Source organism: Ranitomeya variabilis, chromosome 1, assembly GCF_051348905.1.
Source record: "Ranitomeya variabilis isolate aRanVar5 chromosome 1, aRanVar5.hap1, whole genome shotgun sequence".
Lineage (NCBI taxonomy): Eukaryota > Metazoa > Chordata > Amphibia > Anura > Dendrobatidae > Ranitomeya > Ranitomeya variabilis.
In genome coordinates, this window is record NC_135232.1 from 465964726 (window position 1) to 465972908 (window position 8183).

Below are 8183 nucleotides of genomic sequence, written 5' to 3' on the forward strand. Positions count from 1 at the left end.
TAAAACGCTGCGGAATCCGCACAAAGAATTGACATGCTGTGAAAAATACAACACAGCGTTTCCGCACGGTATTTTCTGCACCATGGGCACAGCGGATTTGGTGTTCCATAAGTTTACATGGTACTGTATACGTGATGGAAAACTGCTACAAATCTGCAGCGGCCAATCCACTGCGGATCCGCAGCCATATTCGCACCATGTGCACATAGCCTAATTCTAACCCTAATTCTAAACCTAACCCCAGTTCTAACCCTAACCCTAGTTCTAACCCTAACCCTAGTTCTAACTCTAACCCTAGCCCTAACCCTAACCCTAGTTCTAACCCTAACCCTAGCGGAAAAGTAAAGGTAAATATATATTCTTTATTTTATTATTGTCCCTACCTATGGGGGTGATAAAGGGAGGGGTTTATTTATTATTTTTTTTTATTTTGATCGCTGTGATAGAACCTATGACAGGGATCAAAATGTACCTGGAATGAATCTGCCAGCCGGCAGATTTGGCGGGCGCACTGCGCATGCGCCCACCATTTTGGAAGATGGCGGCGCCCTGTTATGACCTGGTGGTTAAGAGGCCACACTGATATGACCTGGTGGCTAAAACGCAACATGGGACGAGCTCTGAGGAGGTGGTATCTCTACTGACCGCAATCCCTAATCCTAACAACAACACTAGTAATAGCCATGGGATGTTCCTGACTCTCCCTAGACACCTCTTCACAGCCTAAGAATTAACTACCCCTAAAGAAGGAAATAGAAAGCTATCTTGCCTCAGAGAAAACCCCCAAAGGAAAGATAGCCCCCCACAAATATTGACTGTGAGTGAAGAGGGAAATGACATACACAGAAATGAAATCAGTTTTCAGCAAAGGAGGCCAATACTAAACTTGATAGACAGAGAGAAAAGGATACTGTGCGGTCAGTATTAAAAACTACAAAAATCCACGTAGAGTTTACAAAAATGAACTCCACACCGACTCACGGTGTGGAGGGGCAAATCTGCTTCCCAGAGCTTCCAGCTAGCCTGAATATGACAAAGTGACAAGCTGGACAAAAAGAGACATATTTGCAAAATAATAAGTGCAAAGCAAATGGACAAACAAGAACTAGCAGAAACTTATCTTTTGCTGACAAGGACAGGCCATATGAAAAATCCAAGGAGAGAACAAAATCCAACCTAAGACATTGACAGCTGGCATGAACTAAAGCCCAGAGCAGGTTTAAATAACAAACCCAGGCAAGGCGATCAGTGATGGCAGCTGCTACAGCTACCTAAAGGAGCAGCAGTTCCACTCGAAACCACCAGAGGGAGCCCAAGAGCAGAACTCACAAAAATACCATTAGCAACCACAGGAGGGAGCTCCAGAACGGAATTCACAACAGCGCCCATGCTGAAGACAGATGGACACTGGGAGGGACACCAGAGGTCAGTAAGTATGTGGGGGTGGGATTGGAAAGCGGGGGGATGAGATTGGACAGGGGGGGAGTGGACAAGAGGATGGAGGGGAGCGGAGCACAGGACGGAGGATGGTGGCGGTGGATCAGTGGCAGGGGCAGGGGCAGATCGCGGTTTCCAGCCATGGCCAATGATATTGCAGCATCGGCCATGGCTGGATTGTAATACTTCCCCAATTTTCATTTGTGAAATATTACGATTGCTCTGAAGCTATCCCCTGGGCTGAAGTACCACTCCCCCTGTCCCTACAGATTGGGTGAAATTGGAGTTAACCCTTTCACCCTCCATCTCATGAGCCGGTTCATTGCGTCGCTGTAAGTGGCTTTCTTGTGTCTGTGGGTTTTCAAATATTTGGCCTTGAACAGACGATACCTCCTCACATTCCTCCTCAATGTTGTGCATTGAGAGGCCAGAGGCAGCCAAAGGATCATATGAGCCAAACAGATCATTGGAGTGGCCAAGCATGGGGTCAAAAGTTTCCTGTGACTGCTGAGGAGGGGAGGAAGTAGTAACAGGTTGAGGACTGTTTATCAACAGTAGACTGTGCGGTAGTGGAGGATTGGGTGCTGCTGCATAATTTCATTGAGGTCTTATCTGCCCTCCAAGACAGTATCTGCTCTTGCTCTGTCAGTTGTGCAGTAACATGCATGCTATTCGGTGTGCAAACAGCACCACAAGGGCAAAAAAAAATGGCCTGCAGGGATAAATGTGACCCCAAAATAGCTGGGAAAACTATCACTACTCCCTGACCTTATACAGTACTTTCAGCAAGAGCTGACATATTGAGGTACTATGCATGTGCTGTAACTCTCCTGCCTGTCTCCCTGTACTACTACAGTCACCTACTACTAGAATAGCTCTCACAAGAGCTTTTGTGTTTTTTTTAGATGAATTCTGGATGATTTCTAAAAGCACAACTCTCCCTAGCAGCTGCTCACACTATCCTTATGCTAGCACTAGCTGTGTTACAGATGCAATGTGCAGAAAATTGTGCCAGCAGGGTTTTTATAGAGCCTATGACTCATAGCCGACTATGATGACTCAGCTATGATGCTGCACAGCCAGCCAATCACAGTAATACCACTCAAAACCATGAAGGCTGCAGCATTACTGTGATTGGCTATTGCTGGGCGGGAGATACAAATATTGCGAGGCGAGTAGTGAAATGCTAGGATTCGAGTACTGTGAGTACCGTATTATGCGCTGAGTGCCGAATCCTAACGAATATACTTGCTCATCCCTACTGTCCACAGAATTGCTGATAAACACCTGATTGTTAGGGTCCTACCAATGAGATCGTTATGATCACTTGATTATGGATCTTGAAAGCAGAGCACAGGTGCTTCCATCAACCCTATAAACATTGAATTATTAATTTGTCACAGCTTTAGTCAAATGGTCACTGTCATTTTTAACAGATTTTTAATAAATCAATAGAAGTGAATATATTAAACTTTGTAATACATATTTAAAAACAGATCTGCTCCTTACCTCACTTATGACCCATCTCTTCCTCTACTTCCTAAACTCACCATGAATAGTGTTGAGCATTCCGATACCGCAAGTATCGGGTATCGGCCGATACTTGCGGTATCGGAATTCCGATACCGAGATCCGATACTTTTGTGGTATCGGGAATCGGAATCGGAAGTTCCCAGTGTATGGTTCCCAGGGTCTGAAGGAGAGGAAACTCTCCTTCAGGCCCTGGGATCCATATCCATGTAAAAAATAAAGAATTAAAATAAAAAATAGGGATATACTCACCCTCTGACGTGCCCTGGTAGTAACCGGCAGCCTGCTTTGCTTAAAATGAGCGCGTTCAGCACCTTCCATGATGTCACGGCTTCTGATTGGTCGCGTGCCGCTCATGTGACCGCCACGCGACCAATCACAAGCCGCGACGTCATCCCTCAGGTCCTAAATTCCCTTCTAGGAATTTAGGACCTGAGGGATGACGTCATGGCTTCTGATTGGTCGCGTGGCGGTCACATGAGAGTTTCCTCTCCTTCAGACCCTGGGAACCATCAGGGATACCTTCCGATACTTGAGTCCCATTGACTTGTATTGGTATCGGGTATCGGTATCGGCGAGATCCGATACTTTGCCGGTATCGGCCGATACTTTCCGATACCGATACTTTCAAGTATCGGACAATATCGCTCAACACTAACCACTAACTATAAAAAACTCCAGCTCACATCCTCTTTGTTCAAAACAAGACAGAGTGCCAGAACAGTGAGGTGTCAAGTTATTTTTTCTATTATACTTTTATTATACAATAGAGGGATTGAGAAACCTAGCAAAGGCAGAAACAGGTGAACTGTGCTACAATTAATGAGTGATGTATGACATCCTTGAGCTGGATTGACAACTACAGTGCTCGGTATGGTTTTACAGTTGACACTAGAAGTTTACATACACTATATAAAAAGACACATATACATGTTTTTCTCAATATCAGACACGAAATCAGAATAAACCTTTCCCTTATTATGTCAGTTAGGATTACTATAATTATTAATATTTGCCAAATGCCAGAATAATGAGAGAGAGAATGTGTAAAGCATTTTTATTACCTACTGCAAAGTCTAAAGAATACATACATTTCATCAGTATTTGGTACCATTGCCCTTAAACTGAATGACTTGGGTCCTTCCACAAGCTTCTCACAATAGTTGGTCTGAATTTGAGCCCATTCCTCCTGACAAAACTGCTGTAACTGAACCAGGTTTGTAGGTCGCCTTGCTCGCACTTGGCTTTTCAGCCCTTTTCAGGGCTATGGGATGGCGAATCCAAACATTGACTTTGTTAACCTTAAGCCACATTGTATTATGTGGTGCACTTGGCGCCTGTTTTTTTTCAAATGTTAAATGTATGTAAGTACCCTCTCTGTATCCCCTGTATATATGTGGTTACTTCCTGATGACTAAGTAATTTTAAACTTCGAAACGCGTAGAATAAACCACAGTTATTCTATTACACCTTGCTTGGATTGACATCTCTATAAACTCAGCGGCGTGGAACTACTCCACAAAAATCCTTTTATGTCCTGTTAATGGACATTTGCTGACTTGTTGATCTGCTGCAACTGTCATCCATATTTGATGCCTAAATATCGGACACATCAGGTTAGTATAATCTGATTGGGATCATACTGAGTTTAATGGATAAGACCCTATTTGCGCTTTTTTTCCTCACATCTTTACTTTAAGCCACTTTATTACCATTGTGGCTGCATGCTTCTGGTCATTGTCCATTTGGAAGACCCATTTCCATTCAAACTTTAACTTCCTGGCTGATGAGTTGAGATGTTGCTTTAGTATTGCCACATAATTTTTCTCATGATGCAATCTATTTTGTGAACTGCACCAGTCCCACCTGCAGTGAAACAACACACAACATGATGCTACAACCCCTGTATTTGACAGTTGGGATGGCGTTCTTAGGCATCCACGCTTCTCAATTTTTACTCCAAATGTAACGATGGTCATTATGGCCAATAAGTTCAATTTTAGTTTCATCAGACCACAGGACATGTCTCCAAAAATTAAAGTCTTCGTTCTTTTGTGCATTTGCAAACATTAATCTGTTTTCTTAGGTTTCTTTTGAAGTAATGGCTTCTTCCTGGCAGATTGTCCTTTCAGCCCATGCTGATACAGTACTCGTTTCACTGTGGATATTGACACAATCCTCAGCTTCCGCCATCATCGTCACAAGGTCTTTTGCTTTTGTCCTTGGGTAGATATGCACATGTTGGAGCAAAGCATGTTCATCTCTGGGACACAGATACCGTCTACTTCCTGTGTGATATGATGGCTGGACATTCCCATCTTGTTTATACTTGCGTATAATTGTTAATACAGATGAACGAGGCACCTTCAGTTATATTGAAATCATACTCAAGGATGAGCCAGACTTGTGCAAGCCTACAATTCTTTTCCTGATATTTGGCTGATTACTTGAGACTTTATTAATAATAATAATAATAATCTTTATACAGCGCTAACATTTTCTGCAACACTTTACAGTTTGCATACATTATCATCACTGTCCCCGATGGGGCTCACAATCTAAATTCCCTATCAGTATGTCTTTGGAATGTGGGAGGAAACTAGAGTACCTGGAGAAACCCACGCAAACATGGGGAGAACAAACAAACTCCTTGCAGATGTTGTCCTTGGTGGGATTTGAACCCAGGACTCCAGCGCTACAAGCCTGCAATGCTAACCACTGAGCCACCGTGCCACACAAAGAGGCCCTGTGTTTCAGGTGTGCATTAAAATACATCAGAACTAGGGATAAGTGAGTATATTCGTTTGGATTCAGTACTCGGTGAGGAATACGGCACTCGCAGTACTCAAATCCTAGCGAGTATTTGACTACTCGCCTAGCAATATTTGTTACTCCCGCCCAGCATTAGCCAATCAAAGTAATATAGCAGCCTTCTTGGCTGTGGGCAGCATTACTGTGATTGGCTGGCTGTGCAGCATCATAGCTGATTCATCATAGTAGGCTATGAGTTATAGGTTGTATATAAGCCCTGCCCGCGCCATTTTCTGCACATTGCATCTGGAACACAGCTAGTGCTAGTGTAGGGAGAGTGTGAGCAGCTGCTAGGGAGAGTTGTGCTTATGGAAATTGTACAGAAATCATCTAAAAAAAACACAAAAGCTCTTGTGAAAGCTATTCTAGTAGTAGGTGACTGTAGTAGTACAGGGAGAAAGGCAGAAGAGTTACAGTAATACATAGTACCTCAATATCTCAGCTCCTGCAGAAAGTACAGTATAAGGTCAGGGAGTAGTGACAGTTTCCCCAGCTATTTTGGGGGGTCACATTTACCAATGTAGGCCAATTTTTTTGCTCTTGTGGTGCTACTTGCACACTGAATAGCACGCACGGTACTGCACAACTGAGACGCAGCCAGCACCGCTGTCTTCTGTTGTGACTGGTGAACAAAATATTCGGTGTTAAACTCAGGTCAATTTTTTTGCCTATATGATGCTGTTTGCACACCGAATAGCATACATGTTACTGCACAACTGACAGGAACCCAGCTCCATTGTCTTCGGTGGTGACTGGCGAGCCCAATATTCGGTGTTAAACTCAGATCATTTTTTTTGCCTTTACGGTCCTCTTTGTACACAGAATAGCATGCACGCTACTGCAGAACTGACACGCATCCAGCTCCGTTGTTTTCTGTGGTGACTGGGGAGCCAAATATTCCGCGTTAAACTCATGTAAATTTTTTGCATTTACGGTGCTGTTTGCACACTGAATAGCATGCACGTATACAAAGAAAGTAGCGGGCACCACAAAGCATAAGTGAGTCAGGGATCAACCATATGCATATGAGAAAGACTATCAAGAAAAACTAAGAAAAAGGATATGCATAACATTGGGATCGACCATCAAAAGATAACTTTATTCATACAAAAAGGCACATCAAAACAAGACATACATTTAGAAGCATTTAAAAACGGAAAAAACAGCACATGGCTTGTAAGCTACATGCAACCCCCCAGACAGTTGGAGACAAATGTCGTTTTAGCACTGTACAGTATGACAAATATTTAGAGAAGGTGCGTGCATATGAATTGAAACACGTACACTAATATATACTCATATACCACCAACTTATACCCTACAGACATCAAACAGTATTAAGGACAAAGGTATAATATATACAAAATTTAGTCTCAGAGTATGCCCCCTCATGCACCCTAAAAATTCAAATGAAAGCAAAGCAATATATAAGATGTTAGCCAGAAAACTGGGGGTAAGATGACCATATATTAGATCAAGATATACCACCCAGAAACAATAGCCAAGTTATAAAGGAATATATCACCTAAAGACCAGGAGCGAGGCAGATAGTAAACTCCAAAGGAGCCTAAAGTGCAAAGATGCCAAGTAGAGATGAGGTAGTTCAAATATAAAGTGCTAATACTGGGGAGAACTTGAGCCCCACACATATTGATGCTACAAGGGCATCTTCCTCAGGGGAAATGTGAAGTAAACAGCCTAGACTCGTTTTAATATAGCCAAATAATGAAGCGAAATAAATATCACCTTTGAGTATTGCTATGGTGTGCAGAGATCTGGAGGCACATACAAGCCGGCATACACTTCCGGTTTACCAGGTTAATCCCACCGCACTTGCGCAGTGGGCAACTCCTGCTGTGTTGCCGAGGCTGCTGAGTAATACACGCAATCCCGACTAAGTGGTTGCTATGGGGGCAGTGACACCAAGGCACCTGCGCAGTGGAAGCAAGCAGGGAGAGGAGACCATAGAATGACTCACGCGATCCCAGCTAAGTGGTTGTCATAGAAACATTGACGCTGAAGTGCCTGCATAGTTGAAGCAGGCTAGAGAAGGAGACTGCAGAGTAATACAACAGACCCGGCAAGATGATTGCCGAAATTATATTAACACTCAAACGCCTGCACAAATAAGGCCGGCAAGGAGAGGAGAATGAAATAATGCACGCAATCCCAGAAGAGTAGTTTACATGGAGACAAAAGGAGCGAAGTTGATTAAAAGAGGTTTTTTTTTATATATATCTATAGCTTAATATAGTATAAAGACGCATACACCAACAATGAGGAATCACAATCACATAAGACCAAAGGTAGAAGTCTAAACGACGCTTTCTGCTGGTTTGAAGGGCACACACCACGCATGAAATTTGGAATAAAGTCAAAAAGATTATTTCCGTTGTTCTACTAAA

The 8183-nt window shown here is 43.1% G+C and overlaps 1 long non-coding RNA gene across 1 annotated transcript in view; it reads right to left on the minus strand.

Annotated features, from left to right (window-relative positions):
* Window positions 1-7750, minus strand: part of LOC143785645 (uncharacterized) — a 43844-nt gene extending 36094 nt beyond the window's left edge. The window contains exon 1 of the long non-coding RNA XR_013218142.1: window positions 7525-7750. This is a non-coding gene — a long non-coding RNA (uncharacterized LOC143785645). The remainder of the gene's footprint in view (window positions 1-7524) is intronic.
* Between the last annotated feature and the right edge of the window lie 433 nt (window positions 7751-8183).